At 47.9% G+C, this 26,916-nt stretch overlaps 1 long non-coding RNA gene across 1 annotated transcript in view; it reads right to left on the bottom strand.

Annotated features, from left to right (window-relative positions):
• Positions 1-26,032, bottom strand: part of LOC140384675 (uncharacterized) — a 345,004-nt gene extending 318,972 nt beyond the window's left edge. The window contains exon 1 of the long non-coding RNA XR_011933122.1: positions 25,779-26,032. This is a non-coding gene — a long non-coding RNA (uncharacterized lncRNA). The remainder of the gene's footprint in view (positions 1-25,778) is intronic.
• Positions 26,033-26,916: the final 884 nt, after the last annotated feature.

The following is a 26,916-nucleotide window of genomic DNA, read 5'->3' as shown; positions in this document are numbered from 1 at the left end:
CCAATCCACCTAACCCGCATATCTTTGGTCTGTGGGAGGAAGCTGGAGCACCCGAATGAAACCCATGCAGACACGGAGAGAGCGTATAAATCCACACCGACAGTGACCCAAGGCCGGAATTGAACCAGGGTCCCTGGTGCTATGAGGCAGCAGTTTTTTTTTTCTTTTTTAAAAATAAATTCAGAGTACCCAATTATTTTTTTTTCCAATTAAGGGGCAATTTAGCGTGGCCAATCCATCTAGCCTGCACACCACTGTGCCACCGTGCTGCCCGATCAGGACCAGGACCCAAGAACAAATTGATCACCGAACCTCAGGAAGGATATTTGAGTTGAAAAATGCACAGAAAAGTTCAACCAATCTTATACCAGGGCTTAATATAATGTAACAATGAGGAATGATTGCAGAATCTAGCTTGTATTCCATTGGGCTTAAAAGATGAAGGATGCTGTTCTTACGGTATTTTAAATGAAAACGGGATTTAAAAGGTTAATTAAAGGTCTGATGGGGGAATCCATAACACTGACAAATTGCAGTCAGGCATTCATTCTTAAGGAGTCGAATCAGGAAATAGGTTTCGACACAAAGAACAATGGAAGTCCAAAACTGTCTCCTCCTAAAGGCAGGATCAATTGGAATTTTCAGCATATATAGCGATTTGTTAAGCATGGATTATATGATCAAAGGTGGTGAAATGGAGTTTTGGTACAGATGGACAATGTCCTGGTTGAATGTAGAATGGGCTCGCGTGGGCCGAATGGATTACCATTGTCCCAAGATTGCGAAAACCAATGTAGAAATATTCTTCCGTGACTGGGATGATAGAGAGGATTATTCAGGGTTGAAAACTGATAAGATTAAATCTTGTCAACTCTGGATAAGGGGAAGTCTCTTTCGATGCATTAAGCTGCTTCATTCCATAGCATGTTGAACATGCTGAGTAGTAATTATGCTCATAATCACTTAGTTCAATTGTGGTGAACCACTGTAATAGGAGATGTAAGGTAGGACCTGCACTACAGGTTCGCCGGTAGCTCCTGCCGGCTGGCTCTGCCCACGGAGAACTGTATAAATATGCATGACCTCCAGTGCCCTGCCATTTTGCCAGCTTCAGCAGGAGGCCACGCATCTGACTGTAATAAAGCCACAGTTGTACCCAACTTTAGTCTTTGCACAGTTGACCATGAATCAATTTATTACAGTCAGATTTTCCACAGAATGGATATCAGAATCAAACCCGATCGCCTGCAGCTGGATCCGCACTCGCCCAACACCAGAAAAGACTTTACTCACTGGCTAGCATGTTTTGAGGCCTACATCAAGGCTGCGGACCCCGAGCCAACAGAGGCTCAGAAGATAAACGTCCTGTACTCCAGACTGAGCTCCAGCATATTCCCGTTGATCCAAGGCGCCACGAATTACACAAAAGCAATGGTACTCCTTAAGGAACACCATGCGCAGAAGGCGAACACGCTCTTCGCCAGGCATGTACTCGCCACCCGCTCGCAGCTACCCAGTGAGTCCACCGAAGACTTCTGGCGGGCCCTAATTCCACTCGTCCGGGAATCTCCTCATGCGCAATGCCTTCGTGACGGGGATTGTGTCGGACCGCATCCGAGAACGATTACTGGAAGGGGCCATGCTCGAACTGGCGGAGACGAAAACTTTGGCACTCTCCATGATGGTCGCATCCCGTAACGTACAATCGTACCCCTCCCGCCGCGCTGCCCACCCTTCTACTCCTTCTTACCCCTCCTGGACCCCGCCGACGATCTCCTCAGCCGGGGCCCTGCCTTCCCAATACGCCTGCGCCGATCCGCGCACCCCAGGGGTCCCCGCTACTACGTCTATGGTCAGCAGAAGCACCCCCGCCAACACTGCCCGGCCTGCACTGCAGTTTGTAAAGCCTGCAGTAAAAAGGGCCACTTTGCGGCCGTGTGCCAGGCCCGCACAGTCGCTGCGATCGCGCCCGCCATCTCCCCCTCCCCCATGCCAGACTCACAATGGGAGCCGCCATTTCTCCTCCCGGGTCCATGTGTGACCAATGGGCACCGCCATCTTGTCCCCCTTCGGCCACGTGCGCCCCATGGGCGCCGCCATCTTGTCCTGACCCCGCAATGTGCGCACCATGGGCGCCGCCATCTTGTCCCCCACAGGGTCTCCGGACATCCCGACATCAGAACCGCACACGCTCGCCACCCGAAGCATCTGATGGCTACCCGCAGCTCGCCTCGATGACGCTGGACCAATCTCGCTCGCACAATGTGGCCACCGCATCGCCGACGGTTAAAATCAATGGCCACGCGACCTTGTGCCTGCTGGACTCCGGGAGCACCGAAAGCTTCATTCACCCAGATACGGTAAGGCGCTGCTCCCTCGCGGTCCACCCTGCCAATCAAAGGATCTCCCTAGCCTCCGGATCCCACTCCATTCCGATCCGAGGTTTTCGTACAGTCACCCTCACGGTCCAGGGTGTAGAATTTAGTAACTTCCGCCTCTATGTCCTTCTTAACCTCTGCGCTGCACTCCTGTTGGGCCTGGACTTCCAGTGCAACCTCCAGAGCCTCACCCTCAAATTCGGCAGGCCCTTACACCCACCTTACCGTTTGAGGCCTCGCGACCCTCAAGGTCGATCCCCCCTCCCTTTTTGCCAATCTAACTGCGGATTGCAAGCCCGTTGCCACTAGGAGCAGATGGTACAGCACCCAGGACAAGACCTTCATCAGGTCCGAAGTCCAGCGGCTGCTTAAGGAGGGTATTATCGAGGCCAGCACCAGCCCCTCGAGAGCCCAAGTGGTAGTGGTTAAAACTGGGGAGAAACACAGGATGGTCGTGGACTACAGCCAGACCATCAATCGGTACACGCAGCTCAAAGCGTACCCCCTCCCATGCATTACTGATATGGTCAATCAGATTGCGCAGTACCGGGTCTTTTCAACAATTGACCTGAAATCCGCCTACCACCAGCTCCCCATCCGGAAGTCGGACCGTCGCCTCTACCACTTCCTTAGGGTCCCTTTCGGTGTCACAAATGGGCTCTCGGTCTTCCAAAGAGAGATGGACCGAATGGTCGACCAGTACGGTTTGCGGGCCACCTTTCCGTACTTAGATAATGTCACCATCTGCGGCCATGACCAGCAGGACCACGATGCCAACCTCGATAAATTCCTCCGCACTGCCACTCTTCTCAACCTGACCTACAACAAAGAGAAGTGTGTGTTCAGCGTGACCCGGTTAACCATTCTCGGCTATATAGTCCAAAACGGACTTCTCGGGCCCGACCCCGACCGCATGCGCCCCCTCATGGAACTTCCCCTCCCCCACTGCCCCAAGGCCCTCAAACGCTGTCTGGGGTTCTTTTCCTACTACGCTCAGTGGGTCCCAAACTATGCGGACAAGGCCCGCCCACTCATTCAGTCCACCCAATTCCCCCCTTGCGGCCGAGGCACAACATGCTTTCGCCCGCATCAGAGCAGACATTGCCAAGGCCGGGATGCGCTCAGTGGACGAGTCACTGCCTTTCCAAGTAGAAAGTGAAGCTTCAGACGTCGCCCTTGCCGCCTCTCTAAACCAGGCAGGCACACCCATGGCATTCTTTTCCCGCACCCTTCATGCCTCGGAAATTCGACACTCATCCCTCGAAAAGGAGGCCCAAGCTATCGTTGAAGCTGTGCGGCTTTGGAGGCATTACCTGGCTGGTAAAAGATTCACTCTCCTTCCGGACCAACGGTCGATAGCCTTCATGTTCGATAACACACAGCGGGGCAAGATCAAAAATGATAAAATCTTGCGGTGGAGAATCAAGCTCTCCACCTATAATTACGAGATCTTGTATCGCCCCGGTAAACTCAACGAGCCCCCAGACGCCCTCTCCCGAGAAACATGTGTCAGCGCACAAGTGGACCAAGTCTGGGCCCTACGCGACAGCCTTTGTTACCCAGGGGTCACTCGATTGTACCATCTGTTCAGAGCACGCAATCTGCCCTACTCTGTTGAGGAAGTAAGGACAGTCACCAGGGACTGCCAGGTCTGTGCGGAGTGGAAGCCGTACTTCTACCGGCCGGACCGTGCACGCCTGGTGAAGGCTTCCCACCCCTTTGAACTCCTCAGCGTGGATTTCAAAGGGCCCCTCCCCGCCACCGACCATAACATGTACATTCTCAGTGTGGTCGATGAGTATTCCAGATACCCCTTCCCCATCCCATGCCCCGATATGACGTCTGCCACTGTCATCAAGGCCCTCAGCACCATCTTCGCTCTGTTCGGTTTCCCCGCCTACATCCACAGTGACAGGGGATCCTCATTCATGAGCGATGAGCTGCGTCAGTTCCTGCTCAGCAGGGGTATAGCCTCCAGCAGGACGACCAGCTGCAACCCCCGGGGAAATGGACAAGTAGAACGGGAGGCGAATGGGACGGTTTGGAGGGCCGTCCAGCTGGCACTATGGTCCAGGAACCTCCCAGCCTCTCGCTGGCAGGAGGTCCTCCCTGACGCTCTGCACTCCATCCGCCACTAATAACACACCCCATGAACGTGTTTTTACCTTCCCCAGGAAGTCCACATCAGGGGTGTCGCTCTCGACTTGGCTCGCTGCTCCAGGACCGGTCCTTCTCCGTAGGCACGTCCGACTCCACAAGGGGTCCTTGGTGGACAGGGTTCACCTGCTCCACGCCAACCCTCAATATGCCTACATTGAGTTCCCCGACGGCCGCCAAGATACTGTCTCACTCAGGGACCTGGCACCGTCAGGTTCCACCCCAACACGCACAGCCACCAATGCGCGCCCCCCCACCTCCCACCGTACCGCCAATATTGACCCCACCAGACTACACCACCCCCCCTCCCCTTTCCTGCACAAGAGGATGAAGAGGACTTCTGCACGCTCCCGGAGTTCCCCGATGACTGGCCAGCATCAGCACCGCCACCACCGCCATCGGTGCCACCTCCACCACCGACTTCGCCGCCACCGTTACAACGCTCCCAACGAAGAACCAAAGCTCCAACCGGCTGAACCTTTGACGGCCTCCAGACCGTCAACATGGACTTTTCTTTCCCTACCACTGTACATAATTGCACTAATTGTATATAGTTTCACGTCACCCCCGCCGGACTCATTTTTAACAGGGGGTGAATGTGATGAACCACTGTAATAGGAGATGTAAGGTAGGATCTGCACTACAGGTTCGTTGGTAGCTCCTGCTGACTCCGCCCATGGAGAACTGTATAAATATGCATGACCTCCAGTGCCCTGCCATTTCACCAGCTGCAGCAGGAGGCCACACATCTGACTGTAATAAAACCACAGTTGTACCCAACTTTAGTCTTTGTGCAATTGATCGTGCATCATCAATCAATACAATTTATCTCTATGTAATAACATGAAAGATAATGGGCTGGAATCTCCGCTGTCGGGATTCTCCATTACGCTGGCAGTGCACCCACGCCTGGGAATTTTCCGACCCAATTCCCTGGTTATCTGGGCTGCATCTGGTTCTTTGAATAATCTGCCTCTTTGCAGTTCCATTGTCCTGTCCACTTTCTCTTCTCCTGGCAGAGTTGAGAGATATACTATCTTCACCTGCAAACAAATCTCAGGGCCTTATGGGCACCGACCGGGAGGAGGGTCTGCTGGGTGCCAACCCGGACCCGTCCCATGGAGTAGTGACAGTGGCCACTAGCTCCCGGAGTTTCACCCCACCTCATGCAGTCAGCACACAGGACAGGGTGGCATGGCTGTGCAAGTGCCGCCAACAAAAGGACCGTGACCCTCCGGCCCCAGAGGACGCGCGCCAGGGGCATCGAAGGCCAGGGGACATGGTAAGCATCCGGCTGCCTCCACCTCTGATGTGCATCCTGGGGATATACCTCGACGTAGAGGTAGAGCAAGGAAGGCTAAGCTCAATGAGGATCGCAGAGGGAAACGGGCGAGGGGGAGAGGGGATGATGGGGAGAGTGAGGCGGCGCCATCGGGAGAGTGGGCATTGTTGAACACTTGTGAAACATTAAAAACCCTTCGCCACAATCAGTATGATGCCTCTGTCACTTTCTTCCGCAATGTAGTCCGAGCTCCAAAACCTTGGCCCATCGCTCCAGGCATTCACCCCAGGGGCACACCAGGTGATGAGTGTGAGAGAGCAAACAGCAGGCAAGCAGGCAGGGGTAAGACTATGGTATAGATTTTTAGCAAGTATCGGAACAAGTCACTGAATTATTTCTTGATCATATTCTCTGGGGAAGCACCATCAAGATTACCTCATTAACATCCTAAATATGTGCAGTCTCAGCTCCTCATGTTCTTGCCGTATGGGTCATTTCTAAGGGCACTTCTCTGACATAACCAGGATCGTAGTGACATAAAAATGAATTTAAAAGTTGGCATGAGAGAATTGCATCATGGGATGATTCACAGCAGCAAAGCGAAGAATATTCCAGAGTCCAGACCAGAATGCAACCCTGTTTGACCCCGCTGAGGTTTCAAAGAGTTCCAATGCTGCCCTGCCATACCTAACCTTACTCAGCATGTTGTCATGGCAAGAGAAGAACAGTTTCCACCTTTGCTGTCTCAGATGTGCACTTGACATTTCTTGGCTGGACAAGGTCACCAACTCAGAGATTCTGGAGCAAGCTAATTCTATCATTGTGCACTCATGGCTGAGCCAACAACATCTGCAGTGGCTTGGCCAATACTCATCAGCTGGATGACCACCATATACTCAAAGATCTTCTGTCTTGTGAACTGGTCATGCCTTCCCTGGGCGCCCACACCTCTGCTACAAGGGCAGCTGAAAGTGCGATATGAAGCTGGCGGACATTAACACTGACAAACTGGGAGACAGTCGATTATGGCTGTAGCCTGTGAAGGCTTGGAAGGGCATTCGAAGACGCAAGTGTGGTGTTCTTTGTGATTCTGTTATCAGGATGGATGTCGTAGTGTTCACAAAGACCACAGAAGCTAACTTAATTAACGAAGCTAAGTTTTATTTACACTACTTAAATTAAGTTCAGCCAATTACTCCCATGGTAAACAATAATTATAGTAAACTACACTGTGCTAACACTAGTCTCTACACTCTGATTCTAACTGTACTCTATCCTCTTGAGATCTCCTGTACACTCGACTCCAGCCATCCCTCTTCCAGAAACCTGAGAGTTAGTGCTTTATATTGTACTGCATCTGGCTCCATCTAGTGGTTAATTATAACATGACATTAACTCTTTGTATACTGAAGATTTCTATAATGTGACAGCAAGCAGAAACTGAAATCTCAACTGGTCTAGAAGAGAGCCCAGAGAAAAAGGGGGCCAGTGAATTGTGCACTTTCTCAGCCCATTGCAGAAAATGGGGCAGAGACTGTCACACCAGACTCGGTGCCTTAGCCACGGCAGGCAATGTTTAACACAGAACTGACGATCAAGGTGCAAACCACTCGATGTAAAGTCGCCAAGGGATCACTCCACGTTCTGAACCGAGGAGGGAGACAAAATGTGGGCAGAAAATTGGAGTTAATTGTAAAAGCCCGCATTGAACCTATGGGGAGGGAATGATTGTCTTCACCATGGTGCTCGCGGAGTACAAGCTCCCCAGCTAGTGGCGGGTGATCTCTATTAACCTCTGAATAAAAGGTGCACCATTGGACTGTGTTGCTGTGAATCTATGATGAAAATGTTGGTTTAAACAGGAACAATGAAAAAACTTTTATGATTAATATGGTTGCAAAAAGTAATGTCCTATTTAGGTATCATTATGTTTTGCAGTCAGATCGGTCCCATTATAAACTGACACTGATAATTTCAGAATAATGAGTACCAGGTATCTCAAATACACTATGGTGCTCCTGAGAAATCAGACAAGTTAAACTAAACCACAGTACCACTTATTCATTGTTCACACTGTTGTTAATGATGAGCACAATGAGCCCTACATATCCAAGCAATTATACATGATTTTGGACACATTTGTCATGTACTCTTTGAAAACAATAATCAGGCACTTGCCTTCGTGACACAGAAATATCACGGCGCATTGAACCTAATCTTTCAGACCTGCAGTAAATATTTTTTTCAATCACTGCCAGGTCATCGGCAAATATATGCTGACGCAAGTCAAAGTTCATTTATTTATGGTTTGCACATGCGATTGGTACAAATTATAAATTGTCACTGTCACTTCTCTGATTGACAGGGGCGTCGGCAGAGCAAACAATATCAGCTTTGAGTGACAGAATATTTTAGCGTCTGGCATCAGTGAGTCCCAATTGATTTGAGTTGTAAATTAAAAACTGTGATAGCTGTAGTGCAATGATTTATCACTGTGCACAACTGAGATTTGCCATACGATTCATTAGAGCAGAACCTAAGGATGAGAGCATGCCAGTGAGCAACTCTGTCTCAAATTTCATCAAGTAGAGAATATGGCACAAGAGGAATTTAATGGTGTTCTTATGAGTAACGTTTTAACATGTTGACTAGCATGAGGTTCGTATTGGAAAGATTTAGTGCTGTATGAATACTGATATATGATAAATTCTATTGGTAGCTTATATGCTTGGTTTACCAATGAATGAGTATTTCATACTTACATAAGAAAGTCATTGCCAGTTTGTTTTTAATCGCTTGACAGGTGTTATGGGGAAATTAAAAGTGGAGAAATGCACTTTTATTGATTTGGAGAGATATTCAACTTTCCTGCAATATATACTGTGCAGTTTTTAATATGTCAGTACTTTGCTGTTTATACGCAGCCACGGGCAGGATTTGGGGTTTAGGGTCAGGACCCTGATGTTGGGTTTGAAGGTGGTCCTGTCGCCTTCCCGTTGGGACCAATCACCCAGCAGTGATTTTCTCTGAATTGGGATAATTAGTGGCAAATGAGAATGCTCTCCAAGCCGACAGGGGCCGAAGCAGCATGTGCAGCCATGCTGAGATAATAGACTTTTAAATCTTCGGAGTTAAAAGATGTCCACAGCTGTTGGCCCACAACTATGTGGGGGGAAGCTCTCGGGACAAGGGCGGGGTGGGGTGGGAAAGGGGGCGAGGGAATCAAAGCCAGTCTGGAGCACTGGCCGGCTGGTCTGCTGGTAAGTGGCCACCCAGAGGTAGCCCTCCTCTTCCTGATGCTATGGGATTCCACTAGCTGAAGAAAAGATCCTCAATGTTGCCTGCTGGAAAATGGCTCTGAGGCTGACGGATGCCAATGAAGAAGTGTACAGAATTGTACACCTACCCAGACTGTTCTCTTCCATATATAGAGGTGCAAATTCGGTCACTTATCAACATCATCACTAAGACTGCCAGAGGAGCAGTCTCGGAAGGTGAGGATTGCTGGTAAAACTGCAAGGGGCCTCTTTGGATTGTGCAGTTTCGCTCTCAAGGCATTTTACCCATGGGACTGGCAGTGGAGAGGTTTCCCACTCTGAGAAGGCGAGCAGTCAATTTCCACAGGTAAAGGTCCCATTTAATAAATGACCATGGTGCCATTGGCATGTGGCAGCACGGTAGCATTGTGGATAGCACAATTGCTTCACAGCTCCAGGGTCCCAGGTTCGATTCCGGCTTGGGTCACTGTCTGTGCGGAGTCTGCACATCCTCCCCGAGTGTGCGTGGGTTTCTTCCGGGTGCTCCGGTTTCCTCCCACAGCCCAAAGATGTGCAGGTTAGGTGGATTGGCCATGATAAATTGCCCTTAGTGTCCAAAATTGCCCTTAATGTTGGGTGGGGTTACTGGGTTATGGGGATAGGGTGGAGGTGTTGACCTTAGATAGGGTGCTCTTCTCAAGAGCCGGTGCAGACTCGATGGGCCGAATGGCCTCCTTCTGCACTGTAAATTCTATGATAATCTATGATGTGCCAATGTGAAATGATACCCAGGCATGTGAGGAGGCCACCAGATCAATACAGCTGACCTCCCATTGCCAGCCTAAGGCCACAGATTTCATTGAAGAAAGCGGGGGTGGGTGTGAGAGCACAGCGGGGAAGACCCTCCCCATGGAGAAACATTTTCCCTCACGGATTTTATCTTGCAATCTCAAAAAGAAATTTCACCTACCTACTGTAAGCCCCATGCCTCCCGTCCCCTGCATTCCTTCAATCCTATGGCAGATCGAAGCCTCTAGGGCAGCTATTTTAATTAGCTGTCTCAGTCAAAATGTGGCCACGGGTCCTGCTGCTCACTGAAGTTAGGTAGCCAATCCCTACCCCACCATTAACCCTTGCACTGCCCCCCCCACCCCACCCCCACCCACCCCCACCCACCCCCAACCCCACCCCTCCCCAACATCTGGTTCTCACTTTTGGCCCTTGTTACAGGACTTTGTCACCCCACAAAATTACTGGCTCCACCTAATCTCAGTTCATCTTCTGATAGAACCTTCACTGGACTATTCCAATGCCCTCCTGCCTGATTTCCCACATTCTACCCTCCGTTAATTTGAGTTAACCTCAACAAAAATTGTGCCTGGCTCATGCCCTAATTCACACCAAGTCCTATTCACCCATCTCTCCTGTGCCCATGGCCTACATTGGCTCCCAGTGAAGCAATGCCCTCAAGTTTAATTTCTCATCCTGGCTTTCAAATCCTTGCATGATCTTGCCTCTCCCAATCACTGTAATCTACTTCGAGCTCACAAACATCCTCGATCTCTGCACACCATATCCCAGGTGTGCTCTCACCAACCGCAGCAAAGACATCCCTGCTCCTGTATTCAAATCCCCTCGCTATGAAAGGCAACATACCGTCTGCCTTCTTCACCGCCTGCTGCACCTGTATGCTCAGCTTCAGCAACTCGAGTGCAAGGACACCCAGATCTCAGTACACATTCCCCTCTCTCAATCTATAAGCAACTCAGATAATAATTTGCTTTCATGTTTTTGCTACCAAAGTGGGTTACCTCACATTTATTCACATTTTACTGCATCTGCCATTCATTTTCCCACTCACTCAACTTGACCAAATCACACTGAAGTATCTCTGCATCCTCCTCACAGCTAACCCTCCAACCCAGCTTTGTGTCTTCTGCAAATATAATCATTAATATGCATTGATATACATTTTTCAACATGCAGTTTAGTGGCACCAAAGCTGCTGGATAGGGGCCTAAGTGGATGTGTCCAGCAGGCCTCCAGCTCTTAAAGGCAGCCTCTCCCTCTTACAGGGAAGCTACTCTGAATGAAATGAGGTTTCTGCTGCAATTGGAAAGATGATGAATGCAGGACCAGTGTATAGACCAGACACCAGGGGTTCACAGATTCAGCCCTGGGAACTTTGTTCATGGAGGGTAACAGGAGGTGGGATGACATTTTTCTGCGGGGGCCAGGAGGCTGTCAAAGGAATGGGAGCAGTGGTCAGGGAGGGGAACTCGCAGACTCTGATCTGCAGGATCTGGGGCAGCAGCACTAGGAGAGGTTTAATGATATCTTGCAGGTCAAAGGACATCGCAAACTCACCACAGTTCTAACTTCTCACATTGCTCAAAGCACCAGACCCCATCATCCAGCAGCACGCAATAACACTGAGCACTCATTCTCAATGATCAAATACTCAACCTCATCTTCGCTGACCTTCCAATGATGCCACCCTCTCAATGACCTCTTGCTGCCTCTACATACCTCTACCGCCAATGACTTTGCTCTCCCTCAGACAGGGCAGAATTTCTTACAATAGAATTAAATACAGTTGCCAGGGGGAGAGGAATGTCTTCATTCCCTGAGCCCAATGGAGGGTCTGGAGCTACGCATCAAGAAGACAACTGTGATAGAGCCCATTGTCACCAAGAGTATTCAGGAAGAAGGGATGTAATTGCCTTCTGCTTATTTTGAACACCCAACTCACCCCCACCCTACTATCAAGCATGATGAGCAAGCTGCAGAGGATTTGATCATGGACCTCTTGTTCTTCACCTGACAATACACGCCCACCCCACCTCTCTCAACCCAACCCGCCCCTTTTCATTTTATGTTTTCAGATATCCAAGAGTTGTTGCCTGGCTATCCACGGCAGTCCCAGGAGGAGGAGAGAGAGAACAGCAGAAAACAACTGATGGAGCAGCATGGTCATTTCATCTGACACTCAGAGCCATCAGCTCAGAGAGCGGCACTGTGTGAATGGTAGAGGCTGGTGCGCAGTCAGGGTCAACATGTGGTGAGACCGAGGTAGGAGTGATCTGCAGCCAGGCTAAATGGTACGGATAGCTCGTGCTGGAATGTGAGTCCGGGGATGAGTCCTGCTCTGGAGAAGGCAGATGAGGATTTTGATGGGGTGGCATAAAGGAGAACTTTGATGAACACAGATGCAGAGGTGCTGGGTGCATTGGTTCCAGTAAATGGTCTGGAGCATTGAAGAGTCTGGCTCCAACGTGGCTCAGGGCACTGTGCAAATCTTGGAGACCAGCATTACAACCAGGAAAATGATAGTCGGCTCTATCAAAGTACATGCGGCTCAAATCATAATGCAGATTCTGCTGGCCAGAGGAAGAAGCTGCCCAATATCTCAGTCCCACTGTGGAAGCACAAGTGGAGATCACAAGATCCATGTTTTCTGGCCAAGTAGCCTCAGGCTGTTGCCATTGTGTCGAGAGATACCAATGCCCAGAGGGGCATGCAGGCTCTTGTCGCAGTCCAACAATGTGCCAGCAAGATGCTAGCTGCGGTTCAGTTGGCAGAGCGTGTCTCTGTACTCAGGATGGTGTAGGTTCAGGTTTCACTCAGAACACCGAAAGACAAAAATCAAAAAGCTGACACTTTGGTCTGCTGCATTGTCAGTGCTGTCGTTCCGAGGAAACATTAATTGTAGCCTCATCTGTCCTCTCGGGTGGATGCAAAAGATCGCATGGCCACGATTGTGAAGAAGAGCAGGGGAGTTTCCCTGGTGTCTCAGCCAATATTTATCTCTCAACCAACATGTAAAAACAGGTTATCTGGTCATTATCATATTGCTGTTTGTGGAACCTTGCTGTGCGTATATTGGCCGCCATGTTTCCTGCATTACATTACTCTTCGATAAAAACACTGAATTGGCTGTGAAGGACTTTGGGCTGCCTTGTGGTTATGAAGGTGCAAGATAAATGCAAGTTCTCCCTCCCTCCCTCCTTCAGATTATTCAACCTAGGTGCCACTCTGTGAGAGCAATAGTAACTCCGTGGAGCACAAACCAGCTGTTCTATCTCAGGATAATAGTGCCGCCTCCATACTGACACTCCGTCAATTCCCTTGCTGTTCCCTCTCAGCCAGCCAGCTCAGACCTTTGCCACCCATGCCAAGTAGTCTGAAGCCAGACCCGCATGCCCAAAGTCACTCAAGCCTGTCCTCCGAGTCCATCATCAGTTTTGCCACTGAAAGCTAATAGCCTTCCACAGATGTGCTATGCTTTGATCTGAAGAGCTTTTAATATTAAATTAATTCTAAAGAAATACTGTTTGACAAAGAAAGATCTCATTGTCGATCATAATGTTGTACATTCTGATAATGTTGTTAATTTTTAAAAATAAATTTAGAGTACCTAATTCATTTTTTCCAATTGAGGGGCAATGAGCGTGGCCAATCCACCTAGCCTGCACATCTTTGGGCATGCAAACATGGGGAGAATGTGCAAACTTCACACGGACATTGACCCAGAGCCGGGATCGAACCTGGGACTTCAGCGCCGTGAGGCTGCAATGCTAACCGCTGTCCCATCTTGCTGCCCCATCTTGTTAATTTTTAGGACCTGTGTTGAATATATCCAGAGGAAGTAAACAATGATATTACGATGGCATTTCAATACCAATGTCTTCTGTTTATTTGCTTACAGATCAATTTACAGCTGAGGAAATGACATTCCCTTGATGCATTCCCTGACAGCATGTTATTATTGCCTGACCCATTGCACATCCACCAGCCAACTAACATAGAACAAGAAAGAATAGACTTCAGACATTAAATGAATTTTCTGTGTAAAGTCGTCAGTTCAAAGTGCTCTGCAACGAACACTCCAATTTCATGTATCATAGTTGATGGTTATAGATCGTTTCAAGAATAAACAGTAACACTCATGGCCTTCCAACTGCTATGATAAATTACTTGTTCTTTATCCCTGGGCACACAAATGATTTGCTCAGGCTTTTTGATAACAATTCTATTCCTAGCGAACTGTGGCAGTGACCTATGTGAAAATAGCACTCACATTGGAGGAGGAAGTGGCTCATGAATGGGGATGAGGACATGACTGGATAACAAGGATACACTACTGCATTACCCTGGATTCAACAACCATTTTCTGTTTGCTATTCCTCATTATTATGCAGAAACTGAGATAACAGTCATTTTCAGAAAAATAAAGTTCAAGTGGTACTGCGTTTCTGTTCCTCAAATAGCAATCTCAAACTCTCCACTACTGGTCCAGTAAACGTTGTTCAGTAACTCTACTGGTCTAAACTGGGGATGGGGAAACAGGAGAAAAATTGGGTAAAGGGTGAGTCGATTGCTCAAACAGGACAGGGAATTATGGGGCAGCTATTATTGGGATATTAGAATAGGGATTGGGGCAAGATGTGATGGGGGGAACAATGTGGATGAGGCAGGTGTGGGGGTGGAGGGGTTGCTGTGATAATCGGTGATGGGGGGTGTTGAGGTGGTGATCAGGAATGGGATGAAACAACAGTCAGAAGCCTCAGGCCAACTACGTTCAGGGTAAACCAATTTTGCAGGGGGCTTCAAGCAGGCTTTATTTGCATATGTTAGCGATTAATGCACCTGTTTCAGGTCCAGCCCTTCCACCATTGCTTTTACATCCACCAACATTTCAGATAGGTACACTTCAGGCGAGTAATAAGATCACTCTTCCTGACGTCCATAGTTTAGTGACTAAAAAATTGGGATCGCTGCCATTGAATTTCTAGTCTGTGTGTTAAATTCTGACCAGTGCAGTTAAGAATTTCAATCAAGGTTTTAAAACACTCAGAAATGGAAAAATGAAATGATCAGGAAAGGAGTGATAAACCAATTGCATTGTCTTCAAAATCCTGACTGATTCCCGAATACCTTTTAGAGAAGGAAATCGGCCTCCCTTACCTGCTCCAGCCTGCATGTGACTCCAATGCCACATCAATGTGACTGACTTCCGAGGCTGGGATTTCTGCAGCAAGTAATTCACATTCTGACTGCCCTAAGCCGTCCACCATCTAAAAACTGTAATATGCTTTAATACTTGTCATGATATGCAAACATGCAACCAATGAACACTCAGAATGGGACACAACCAATGGGCAGGCAGGACACTCAGAGGTGGCATCACCACAAGAGGGCATGACATAAACACTGTAAAAGGGATGAGGCACTCACACCCTACCTCTTTCCACAGGCAGACATCTAGAGAGTTAGACAGGGTTGATCAGCAGCATCACACCCCAGCATGTGGCTTAGAGCAAGCTGGTACAGTTAGACTGAGTTACTGCAGTTAGATTAGCAGAGAGTCAAACTCATTTGAGAACTGTGTTAATAGTTCAATAAACACGCTGAACTCCTTTCAGAGTCTGGAGCATCCTTTAGTTAAGACTGCATCAAGTAGCAGCCTGTGTTATCCGAGGCAACATAACACAGCATGATATCAGGAGTGCCTGTTCAATCTATTTAGTTCAACTCAGCAAGATCCGTGACAACCAGCTACTGAATACAGGCACAATGGACAAGATTCAGGCTCCTCATCAGTTCAGGACCACCGGCAATCTTAGTGCCGACTGGCGATCATTCAAGCAGAAATTTCAACTGTACGTGGAAGCATCCAACCTCAATGGCACGACCGATGCTCGGAAGATAGCTCTTCTACTCACCACTGCGGGTGACCATGCGATAGAGATCTTCAACTCCTTTCACTTTTCCGAAGGGCAGGACAAAACGAAGTACCAAACCATCCTGGACAAATTCGACAGCCACTGCGAGTTGGACACCAACGAAATCTTTGAGCGCTACATCTTCAAGCAGAGGATGCAAGGTAAAGACGAATCCTTCAACTCCTATCTAACTAACCTTAGACTGCTCGCGCAATCCTGCAACTTTGGTGATATCACTGACTCCACGATCAGAGACCAAATCGTTTTTGGAGTCCACTCTGATCCTCCGCGAGAGCAATTGTTGAAAATCAAGCACATGACCCTGCCAGTTGCGATTGAAACGTGTACTGTGCATGAGCACTCTAAAAATCGCTATTCACAGTACAAAACGGCAGAAAGTGAAAAACAAGCCTCCCACGAGGTGGAGAGTGTTCAGGCCATCTCCCAGATGCAGCGCCTCCACATTGACGAAAGCGGCCATTTTGCGCGCTCTTCCCGGGACTCAACGCATGCGCAATGCGATTGGGAACACGAAGCGGCCGAAAGCTGCACTGCACAAGTGCAGACGTCCGAGAACCGCACCGCACATGCGCATCGACTCACTGAGCATCATGATGCCAACGTAATGACGTGTGCGAACTGTGGCACAACCCATTTTAGAAAAAACTGCCCTGCAAGAGACAAATGCTGTTTAAACTGTGGGAAACCAAACCACTAGAAGCCCTGTGCAGATCTGCACCACCAGTCAGGAGCCAGCGCTCCCAATTCCGACGACAGCGGCGCATCAGAAGTGTGCAACACCGAATGCATGACTCTGATCCAGGCAGTGCGACGGATCCATATACCTGGACAACAGTTACCGAGTGGGAATTATTCTGAAGTGCGAATACGCCACACCGGACACATCACGAGTCCAGTCAATCCTGGCCGTGGATTCTGAGGATGAATGGAATGCAGTGATGAAGGTCAACCACTGCCCATCCAGTTCAAATTGGACACAGGTGCCTCCGCCAACCTGATTTCGCAGGTGGGCTTCAAGAGAATCAAGAAGCCCCCCACAATCCTTCCAGCTGCCTGCAAACTCCTGGACTACAATGGAAACGCAATCAAGGCACTGGGGTCCTGCCATCTGCAGGTGTCCAGCCGACACACAAGCAAGCTTACGTTTCGAGATTGTTAAACCAGACAGGGTGTCCCTGCTAGGTGCGCACGCCTGCAAGCAACTGAACCTCATTCCAAGGGTCTACACCACGACGCCGTCCCATTCGGATCTTCAGGCCAGCATCGACGACATCCTAACCCAGTACCCAGAAGTATTTAGCGGGATGGGCACGCTGCCGTATGAGTACAAGATTCTACTGCGGCCTGATGCCAAGCCAGTGGTCCACGCACCGCGACGTGTCCCTGCTCCACTGAGAGAGTGCATGGAGGCAGGGCTCACAAGTCTACAACAAAAAGGCATCATCTCCAAGGTCACTGAACCAACCGACTGGGTCAGCTCGATGGTGTGCGTAAAGAAGCTTTCGGGGGACCTACGCATTTGCATTGACCTCAAGGATCTAAACAAAAACATGATGCGGGAACGTTACCCCATCCCGAAGAGGGAAGAAATCACGAGTGAGATGGCACACGCGCGCTTCTTCACAAAATTGGACGCATCCCAAGGATTTTGGTAAATCCAGCTTGAAGAATCCAGCAGAAGGCTCTGCACCTTCAACACGCCTTTTGGCAGATTCTGCTACAACCGAACGCCATTTGGCATCATCTCCGCATCAGAGATTTTCCATCGCATCATGGAACAGATGATGGAGGGAATAGAAGGGGTTTGTGTCTACGTTGCCAATATCATAATCTGGTCCACAACCCCAGAAGAACATGTGTCGCGACTCAAGAAAGTATTCCGACGCATACATGAACATGGCCTCAAGCTAAACAGGTCCAAGTGCTGTTTTGGGACATCCACGCTGAAGTTCCTGGGCAATCAGATTTCACAACACGGTGTGCGCCCGGACACAGACAAAATTAAAGCCATCGAGGCAATGAAAGTCCCCGAGGACGAGAAGGCAGTACTGCGCTTCCTGGGAATGGTCAATTTCCTTGGCAAGTTTATCCCGAATTTGGCCACACACACCACAGCCCTACGCAACCTGGTGAAAAAAATCAACCGCCTTTGAGTGGAAGGCGGAGCACCGAACAGAGTGGCTGGAGCTGAAAGCCAAGCTCACCACTGCACCCGTCCTTGCATCTTTGACCCAGACCGAGAGACTAAGATATCCATTGATGCGAGTCAGGATGGCATTGGGGCGGTGTTGCTTCAAAGAGATGACACGTCATCCTGGGTACCAATAGCATAAGCGTCACGGGCAATGACACCCACTGAGACCAGATATGCGCAGATTGAGAAGGAGTGTTTAGGTATTCTCACCAGCATCCTCAAATTTCATGATTATGTCTACGGCTTGCCAACATTTACTGTTGAGACGGATCATCGGCCTCTGGTCCACATCATCCAAAAGGACCTGAACGACATGACGCCTCGTTTGAAGAGAATTCTGTTCAAACTCCAGAGGAATGATTTCAATTCGGTGTACACACCTGGCAAGGAGCTCATCATCGCCGATGCATTGTCCTGCTCTGTCAACTCACCCAGTGAACCACTGGAGATCATCCAGCACATTGAATTGCAGGTACAACTGCGTGCAAGCACTCGCCCGGCAACAGATGAGAAGATCGTCCTCATCCGAGAAGAGACGGCCAAAGACCCCCTGTTGAAGCGAGTCATCCACAACCTCAGCAATGGCTGGCAGAAAGGGCAATGCCCTCAATTCTACAACATCAAGGACGACCTGACGATGATCGACGGGATCCTGCTCAAGCTGGACAGAATAGTCCTCCCGCTACACCTCCAGAGCACGGTGCTGCGGCAGATTCATGAGGGACACCTGGGCGTAGAAAAGTGCAGACGCAGGGTCCGGCAAGCTGTCTACTGGCCCGGCATCAACCAGGACATCACGGACATGGTCCTGAACTGCAAAACCTGTCAGAGGTTCCAACCAGCGCAGAGCAAGGAGACGCTCCAACCACATGACCTAGAGACCTTTCCGTGGTCCAAGGTTGGCATTGACCTATTCCACGCGAATGGTCGTGTCTATATCTTAATCATCGATTACTTTTCGTACTATCCTGAGGTGCTGAAGCTGCCAGACCTCACCTCACGGACCGTCATCAAAGTGTGTAAAGAGACATTCTCACGGCATGTCACCCCGACCACCGTCATGAGCGACAATGGCCCATGCTTCCACAGTCGAGAATAGTCCATGTTTGCCAAGAGTTACAATTTCAGGCATGTCACCTCCAGTCCGCACTATCCACAGTCCAATGGCAATGTCGAAAAAGAGGTGCACATAGTTAAGCAGCTCATCCGCAAGGCCTCGGACTCCGCTTCCGACATACACCTTTCACTACTTGCGTACCGAGCGACTCCCTTGTCCACTGGCATGTCGCCAGCTGAACTGTTGATGAACAGAGACCTGCGGATGATGCTTCCAGCCATACACCTGCCCAACCTTGATCACCTCTCGGTGCTGCAGAAGATGCAGCAGCTCCGCGACAGCCAGAAGCAGGGCTATGACGCACATGCCACCGATCTGGACGTGCTATCCCCGGTAGACATGGTCAGGATCAAGATACCGGATGGTGGGTGGTCTGCTCCGGCAGTCATTGTTCGACAGGCCACGCCCAGATCCTATGTCATATGTATGGCTGATGGCTCCATTGCGCAGAGGAATCGAAGGGCACTGCGAAAATTTGCTTGACCACAACCACTTTCCCCTCCATTTCCACATGTTGAATTGCCACCTCCAGGCACCTCGATCCACGAGGCCACCAGTCGTGCCTCTCACTCGCCTGTCAAGTCACCATCATCCCCTCCACCACCTCTCCGGCAGTCGACGAGGATCAGGCGCAAGCCTCAGAGACTGGACTTATGAGAATTTATTTTCCTTGTTCTGTTCTGTATTCCTCAGTCAGTCACATTAGACAGACACATTCACACGTCTATACGTCTAAAAAAAATCATTAAAAAAGGGGGAGATGTCATGATATGCAAACATGCAACCAATGAACACTCAGAATAGGACATAAACAGTCGGCAGTCAGGACACTCCGAGGTGGCATCACCACAAGGGTGGCATGACATAAACACTGTAAAAGGGATGAGGCACTCACACCCTGCCTCTTTCCACAGACAGACACCTAGAGAGTTAGACAGGGTTGATCAGCAGCATCACACCCCAGCACACGGCTTAGAGCAAGCTGGTACAGTTAGATTGAGTTACTGCAGTTAGATTAGCAGAGAGTCAAACTTATTTGAGAACTGTGTTAATAGTTCAATAAACACGTTGAACTCATTTCAGAGTCTGGAGCATCCTTTAGTTAAGACTGCATCAAGTAGCAGCCTGTGTTATCTGAAGCAGCAGAACACAATACTCTCCACTTGCCTGGAGGAGTGCAGCTCCAACAACAGTCAAGTAGCACAACACCATCCAGACCAAATCACCTCACATAATTAGCACCACATTCGCCACAATCTCCATCTCCAGCGCACAGAAACAGCAGTGTATACGAAATATAAGTTACACTACAGCAAATTGCAAAGCTCCTTAGGCAGCAGCTTCCAAGCTCGCAGCCTCTACCATCTAGAAGGACACGGGGAGCAGACATATGGGATCACCTCTACCTGGAAGTTTCCCCCCAAGCCACACACCATTGTGATTCGGAAATATATCACCGTTCCTCCATTGTCCTTGTGTCAAAGTCTTAGATCTCCCTCCCTAACAGAACTGTGATTGTACCTGCACAACAGTGGTTGAAGAAGGCAGCTCACCACTGTCGTTCAAGGGCAATTTGGGATGGGCAATAAATGCTGGCCTAGCCGGCGATGTCGACATCTCATAAACAATTTTTTTTGAAAGCCACAGTATTTATATGGCTCGTCCTGTTCAGTTTCTGGGCAATTGTTATTTCCAGAAAGTTGATAGTAACGCCATTGAATGTCAAGGGGAATTGAATGTCAATCTCATGGTCAGGCAGTTGTATGGAGTGATGTTTGTTGCCACTTATCAGTCCAAGCCTGCATATGGACCCAGGATGTTTAAGTATCTGAGGAGTCACAAATGGTGCTAGTTGTGATATGCCTTGTAATGTTAAAGATAATTCAATGGTCAGGAATAACATTTTTAAAATCTCTCAGTTCCAGTTCTACTTGTAGATTGAAGGCTCAGTCGAAGGCCTGTTAAAAAAAATCACAGAATCTGTACATTGCAGAAAGTGGCTATTTGGCCCATCAAGTCTTCACTGGTCGTCTACCTAGTCCCACTCCCCTGCCTTATCCACTTGCACATTATTCAGATAGCAACCCAATTCCCTTTCGAATACCTCAATCAAATCTCCCAACATCACCCTCTCAGGAGGTTTGTTCCAGACTCCAATCATCACCTCTCGACGAAAAACATTTCCCCACATCACCTTTACTCCTTTCCCCAATTATTTTGAATCTTTGCCCTCTGGTTCTTGATGCTCTCGAGTGGGAACGATTTTCATTATTTACCCTGTCCATACCTCTCAGGATCTCGAATATCTCTGTCAAGTCTCCTCTCAACCTTATTTTATCCACGGAAAACAGTCCCAACCTCTCCAATCCATCCTCATTACTACAGTTCTTTATCATGGAATCATTCTTGTGAATCTCCTCTGTACTCTTTCCAATATCTTCACATCCTTCCAGAACTGGACACAGTCTCCAAATGAGGCTGAACTAGTGTCTGATACGAGTTCAACATGACGTCCTTACTCTTGTACTCAATGCCCATATTAATACAACCTAAGATACTATCCATTTTATTAACTGATCTCTCAACATGCCCTGCACCTTCAATGACTTACATACACATATATATACACCCAGTTCTTTTGTTCCTGCACCTCCTTTAGAGTTCCTCCTGTTACTTTATTCTGTATCTCCATATTCCTTCTACCAAAATTAATCACCTCACACTTCTCTGCATTAAACTTATCTGCCACTTTTCTGCCAAATCCTCCAACATGTCATGTCCTTTTGAAGTTCAAGACTGAGATCCTCATCACAGCTGAAAATGTTACCAATCTTCGAATCATCTACAAATTTTGAAATCATGCCCTGAACATCACAGTTACATTGTTGATATATTTCAAGAAAAGCAAGAGTCCCAGCATGGGACCCCTGGGGAGCTCCACTACAAAACTTCCTCCAATGTAGAGAACAACCATTTAACATTACTCTCTGTTTACTGTCGCTCAGCCAATTTCTTATATACATTGTGTGACCCTTTGTATCTCTTACAATATATATATTGTCACATGTTCGTGTAATATCCTTTTGAACGGTTTGATTCAACAGCATGTATTTTTTTTAAATCTTTTCATAGGAAGTGAGCATCACTGACAAGGCCAGCATTTATTGCCCATATAATTGCCATTGAGAAGGTGGTGGTGAGTGAGCTGCTAGTATCGAGAAGTAAAAGGTGAAGTTGGATTAAGGGAAAAATTCATGACGTCCAAATCAGGGTCAATGTGCATGTAGGTGAATGCAGGGCCTATAGTGAATAAGATTGGGGACTTAAAGGCACTGATTGCATTGTCGAAATATGTGTTGTGGTAATAACAGAGACCTGGCTCACTTAAGGGCAGGATTGGGTGTTAAATGTTCCTGGGTACAGGTTGTTTAGAAAATATAAGAATGGATGAAAAGGAGAAGAGGTGGTGGTGTTGGTTAGGGTATGCTGCAGAAAGAGAATGTCCCAGAGGGTTCAAGGACAGAATCAATTTGGCTACAGCTAAGGAACAAAATCAGTGAAATTACATTGGTGTCATTTTCTTCTTGGATTTTAACCGGTTGAGGTTGATAGGTTTTCCATCCATCCTGTAGACGTCATCCATTCCAATTGGGAGCTTGTTCTTGACAATGTGAAGAATGGTAGTGATGAAGATGGAGAAAAGAGTGGGGGTGATGAGACACCCCTGTCTTAAACTCAAATGTTTCTGTCTTATTTCCATCAGTGAGCAATGTCGCCAACGTTTTGTTATGGAGGAGTGAGAGAATATTGATGAATGTCTCCAGACAGCTGGCCTTTGACAGGCAAAGTAAGTCTTCTTCGTCCAGCTCAAGGAAGGCTCCTGAAGAAGGGAAGGACAAAGGAAGCATTTCATAGGCACCCTGAAGGCTTATCTGAAGAAATGCAACATAGATGTCAACTTCTGGGAGACCCTTGCTCAGAAGAGACCGACTTGACGGAAACTCCTGATTGAAGGGACACAATTCTTTGAGAACACACGTCAGCATGAGGAGGCCCGGAAAAGGAGCTCAGCACCAGATGGAAATAATTAGCAGTCATATAAATATCATGTGACTCCTGGGATTCGAGGAGAAGGTGTTTCGGTGTGAGATAGATTAGTTGCATAGTGTACAGTTCTGTAGTTAGAGAAATTGTATAGTTTAATTTAATAATTTATACCTTGTGGCTTGTTCGAATCTTATTTAAGAAGTGTAAATAAATCAGCTTTGTTCAGTAACTTAGCAACACTACATTCTCAAGACATCCTGATTTACAAAACAGAGACCATCACAACGTGCGCTCAGGGCAACTAGGGATCGGCAATAAATGCCAATCTTGCCATAATGCTCAAAACCTTAGAATATGGCGGCATGTGGCGCAGTGGATAGCACTGGGACTGCGGCGCTGAGGACCCGGGTTCGAATCTCGGCTCTGGGTCACTGTCCGTGTGGAGTTTGCACATTTTCCCAATGTCTGCGTGGGTTTCACCCCCACAACCTGAAGATGAGCAGGTTAGGTGCATTGGCCACGCTAAATTGCCCCATAATTGGGGGGAAAAAATAATTGGGTACTCTAAATTTAAAAAAAAGCCTGAGAATGTATTTTTTTTAAAAACACCAGTTTTTAAGAAGTTCATTTGGTTAAAATGCAAGTCCCTTACACTCCAAAACAGGGGAATTTATAATAGAGAACAAGAAAATGGCAGAGCAATTCAACAACTTCTTTAGTTTTGTCTTCACAGAGGAGGACACAAGTAATTTCCCAGGATGAAACCAAGAGTCTCGGGAGAAGGAGGAATTGAACTAATTTGGTATTATTAAACAAAATAGTGCTGGAAAAATTAATGGGACTGAAAGCTGGTAAATCCCCAGCGCCGGAACATCTACATTCCAGGTTATTAAAGAGGTGGCCATGGAAATAGTGGATGCGTTGGTTGTCATCTTCCAAAATTTTGTAGGGTCTGGAACACTCCTGGCAGATTGAAGGGTAACAGATATAAACCCGCTATTTAAAAAAGGAGGAAGGGAGGAAAAAGGGATTTACAGACCCGCTTAACATCAGTAAGAGGGGAAATGTTAGATTCTATTATAAGTGATGTGATAACAGGACACTTGGAAAATACCAAAAGAATTAGAGAAAGTCAACATGGATTTAAGAAAGGGAAATTATGGGCAGAATTATACACTCTCCCAGCCGTGTGTTTCTCAGCGGTGGGTGGCGGCGCACCACCTGCTGCTGGCGGGATTCTCTGGTCCCACTGCTATCAATGGGAATTTCCATTGAAGCCACCTCACGGCACCAGGAAACCCATGGGAAGAGGTGCACTGCCAACGGGACCAGAGAATCCCACTGGAGGATCATGGTTCATGTTTATCATGAGCCATGATAAACGGGGCAGCACGGTAGCCTTGTGGATAGCACAATTGCTTCACAGCTCCAGGGTCCCAGGTTCGATTCTGGCTTGGGTCACTGTCCGTGCGGAGTCTGCACATCCTCCCCGTGTGTGCGTGGGTTTCCTCCGGGTGCTCCGGTTTCCTCCCACAGTCCAAAGATGTGCGGGTTAGGTGGATTGGCCATGATAAATTGCCCTTCATGTCCAAAATTGCCCTTAGTGTTGGGTGGGGTTACTGGGTTATGGGGATTGGGTGGCGGTGTTGACCTTGGGTAGGGTGCTCTTTCCAAGAGCCGGTGCAGACTCGATGGGCTGAATGGCCTCCTTCTGCACTGTAAATTCTATGATTATCAAATCTGCTGGAGGTATTTGAGGACATACCTCGTAGAATAGATGAGGGTGAACCAGTGGAAGTAGTGTATTTGGATTTTCAGAAAGCTTTTGATCAAGTCCCACATAAGAGTTGTTACGACACCTTGGGAGGCTGCGTGATCAATTCCAACCCCACAGACCCCGGAGTCCCAACATAAGTGAATGAACCAATAATTTGTATTTTCTGAAGATCTTGACTGCTCCAATGAGTTACAGACACCAGATTTATAAGTAAAACATTAACAAACTATTTATTAATAAAATGAAGAAAAGATGAACATATAAGGAAGTAGCAGGATAACCGTCTACCAGACTACATAATACCAAGTACCTGTCCCACCCTCTCCTATAAGACAGACACCAGGTAAGGGTTGGTGAGGAATAAAATAAAACAGGGATTAAAGGGGTAGGTATGAGATGAGTCTTCACTCTGTGGCTGCAGTCTCTGGGAAATAGGTTTACTTGAGAGGTTCAGGTTGGCGTAAATCTGTCTTTCGATCACCAGATGGCGTTTCACCTAAGAATTCCAGGTCGGTGCGATTCCGCCCATCAGCCACTAAATGGAGATTGGTCCGGGGTATTCAGGTCAGTGCAGTTCTTGGCACCGGCCACCAGATGGTGCTGTATACAGGATGCTCAGATCGGTGCACTCCTGCCTTTCAACCACCAGATGGCGCTTTCACTGCCTTTGAGAACAATACAGCGCTGGTCCTGGAGGTTAGTAGTGTTTCCTTGCCTGATTCCTCCACGAGACTCTGGAGGCTTTATCACAGATGCTCCCATCTTAAGCTCCAATTCTTCAGCTTTTCCCCACCCTGACACACACAGTTTGAAGGTTACTGACCTTTAAGAAAACATGTACTTCGACAATCAAGGTCTCTTGCCCAGATCTGTTGGTGTCTGTGCTCCTTTAACACAGGAAAGTCTTCACAGAACTGGCTAGGATGCTTCTCAAAATCGTACAGCAGGAAAGAGAGAAGGAGAGAGGGAGACTTCAAGGTACTAGGTCACTGGCTGGTTAACCGAACTGAACAAAAAATGGCACTCTCCAGAATACCCGCCTTCTTCCATGAAAGTTACTGATTAGCTTCGCCAACCACAGGCCCCAATAGAAGATTGAAAATCTCATACGCAGTGATTGGCTACTTGCCAAGTCTATCAAGCAACATCACGGATGCTGCCACAGAACCTAAAGGGGATGTTTTTGGACCAGCCCATCTGCAAGGGGAGTGTTTTTTCCCCAGTGTTCAAAGACTCCAATTTAAACAGGAATCCCAAAGGCTGCAGTAACTTTGCAGAAGTTAACCTGAAAAATGTATGTCAAAACAGGCAGCAGGACAGGGATTAAAAGAGAACAGAGGACAGACAGACAATATCCTAACTGAGTATAGTGTGCAAAATTAGAACACATGGGATTGGCCAATTAGGACTGAGATGAGGGAAAAACGTCTTCACTCAGATGGTGGTGAACCTGCGGAATTCTCCACTGCAGAAGGCTGAGGAGGTCAAGTCACTGAAAATATATTTAAGAAGGAAAGTGGCAGATTTATAGACTCTAAAAGCATCAAGAGATAGCAGGCAATCAGCATTGAGCTCGACAATCAGCCATGATCAGATTGAATGTTGCAGCAGGCTTGAAGGGCTGAATGGCCTACTCCTGCTCCTATTTTCTATGTTTTTATAGATTTTGCGCACAGTAATATCAGGACTCTGACCATTGCCTTGATAAACCCCCTGTAAATAATCACCCTCACTGAGTTCGGGACAGCATCATATCAATAGCATGACCTATACATCTTGCTGTGATTTGATATTAATCTTAATATATGGGTGTACATGGTACTATATCCTTAAAATGATATATTATGGTTAGGAATTTCATTCTTTCAGGAATGAGAGTGATTGCAGCACTTTGAAAATCTATTTCATGTCACCTTTAATGACCTATTTTATGAAGAAGTGATGACATAGTTTTACTGCCA

The sequence above is a fragment of the Scyliorhinus torazame genome, chromosome 10 (assembly GCF_047496885.1).
Source record: "Scyliorhinus torazame isolate Kashiwa2021f chromosome 10, sScyTor2.1, whole genome shotgun sequence".
Lineage (NCBI taxonomy): Eukaryota > Metazoa > Chordata > Chondrichthyes > Carcharhiniformes > Scyliorhinidae > Scyliorhinus > Scyliorhinus torazame.
The sequence above is the reverse complement of the archived record's forward strand: the minus strand, read 5'-3'. Positions and strand labels throughout refer to the sequence as shown.